Source organism: Manacus vitellinus, unplaced genomic scaffold (assembly GCF_001715985.3).
Source record: "Manacus vitellinus isolate BGI_N305 unplaced genomic scaffold, ASM171598v3 scaffold_47_pilon, whole genome shotgun sequence".
NCBI classification, from domain to species: Eukaryota; Metazoa; Chordata; class Aves; order Passeriformes; family Pipridae; genus Manacus; species Manacus vitellinus.
In genome coordinates, this window is record NW_021940585.1 from 1,768,930 (window position 1) to 1,770,996 (window position 2,067).

The following is a 2,067-nucleotide window of genomic DNA, read 5'->3' on the forward strand; positions in this document are numbered from 1 at the left end:
CGCTCTCTAAGAGCTTTACATCCTTCTTATATCGTGGCACCCAAGCTGCCCCCAGGACTCGAGGTGAGGCCACCCCAGGGCAGAGCAGAGCAGGACAATCCCCTCCCTTGCCCGGCCAGCAATGCTGGGCCTGATGCCCCCCAGGACACGGTGGCCTTTGGGCTGCCAGGGCACTGCTGACTCAGGTTCAACTCGCCATCAGCAAGGACAGCTTTGAATATTGTGGCAGTTCTGGTCACTGCAATATAAGAAAGATATTGAGCCATGAGGGACCATCCAAAGGGGGGCAATAAAGATGGGGAAGGGCCTTGATTTGAAGCCGTGTGAGGACACTGAGGGCACTTGGTGTGTTCAGCTGGGGGAGGCTGAGGGGAGACCTCAGTGCAGTTCCAGCTTCCTCAGGAGGGGCAGACAGGGACTGAGCTCTGCTCTGGGGGGACCAGGGACAGGACCCCAGGGAACGGCCTGGAGCCGTGTCAGGGGAGGTTGGGTTGGAGATTAGAAAAAGGTTCTTCCCCCAAAGGGTGGTCAGGCACTGAACAGGTTCCCCAGGGCAGTGGGCACAGCCCCAAGGCTGCCAGAGCTCCGGGAGTGTTTGGATGATCCTCTCAGGCACATGGTGTGACTCTTGGGGGTGGTTCTGTGCAGGGCCAGGAGCTGGACTCGATGATCCTTGTGGGTCCCTTCCAACTCGTTGTATTCTGTGATATTGTGAAGTCATTATGAAGAGCACTGGCCCTAAAGTGGAGCCCTGCACAACCCCATAAGTGATTTTTTGCCAGCCTGATGTAATCCCTGCCCCTTGGGCACCCAAACCTGTGTGACCCCTGGCACAGTGCAGGAGGAAGAGGTGAAGGGCCTCTTTGAGATGCAGAACCAGGCACTGAAAAGCATCATATTGGAATTCATTTGCTGCAAGAATTATGTGGGAAGGAGACCTACTACTTGTGAAAGCTGAATGATCCATCCCTAAACTTTTAGATAAAATTAGCATGAAGACTACCAGAGAAGCCTGATAAAAGCCTTTTTCAAAACCTATGTTGCCATCATAATCCAACACAAAACTGCTCACTGTTTTTTTTCATTGCTTCTGATCCATCAGGGGATAATGAAGTCTTTTACTACTTGTTTGATGTATCTCATTGTCATGAAGTTATTTTTGTCTATTCAAATGCATTCAAGTTTTTGTTATTTTTAGAAGGGATTGAGGTCAACACCATTTGCATCACTGAAGCAAAAAAGGGAAATTGTAAGGCTTTACTTTGAGTCATAAGGTAGGTTGAAAGGTTCTTTAAAAAACCCCAGCTAATAAAGTTTTTTTCATTACAAATGAAACAAGAGATTCTTAATTAAAGTCTGCCACTGCAATTCAAATAAACTATTGGGGCTGATTTTCCCAAAATGCTGCCAGGCTTTAACGCAGCAGAAAATAAACAGCAAAGTGAGTGAAAATGGAAACCACCTCCAACATCCTTTGGTATTTCTGTATCATTAGATGGTTGTAATTGGAAATAACAACACCAAGCATCTTTTCCTACGCCTTTTTGCGTGTTTTCCATACACATCTCAGGGAAAATTGATTCTAAATATGACAACAATATGACTAGGTAACACTGTAGAGTTACTAACAGAGCACAAAGCAGGAAATAAGTGCTTTGTTAATTAAATATTGAGAGGAAATGTTTGACACAGAAACCCCACGTTTCCACAGACTCAGCCTCTACCTTGTGCTCTTCTGTCAAAGCCTCACAGGCAGCTTTGGATTCAGAGTTCCCGAAGAGTTTGAAGGAAAACAGCAGCTGAAAAAAGAAATCATCAGAGGAGAAAGCTGTAAGATTTTGCTGGCAGAGTCAGCATTTTGGGTCAAATCTAGACAACGAAGCAAAAGTATCAGCGATTGGAAAATTAACTTTAGGGGGCTTTAGTTTACGAGCGTGAGGTAACATTGAGGAGAAGGGACATCAAACCCTCGGCGCTGCTCGCGATTTTGCGGGCAGCATCTGCGACATCCGAGTGTCACTGAACGCCCTGAGAACGCGCGGGGTGCTCGGAGGGCTCCGACGAGCC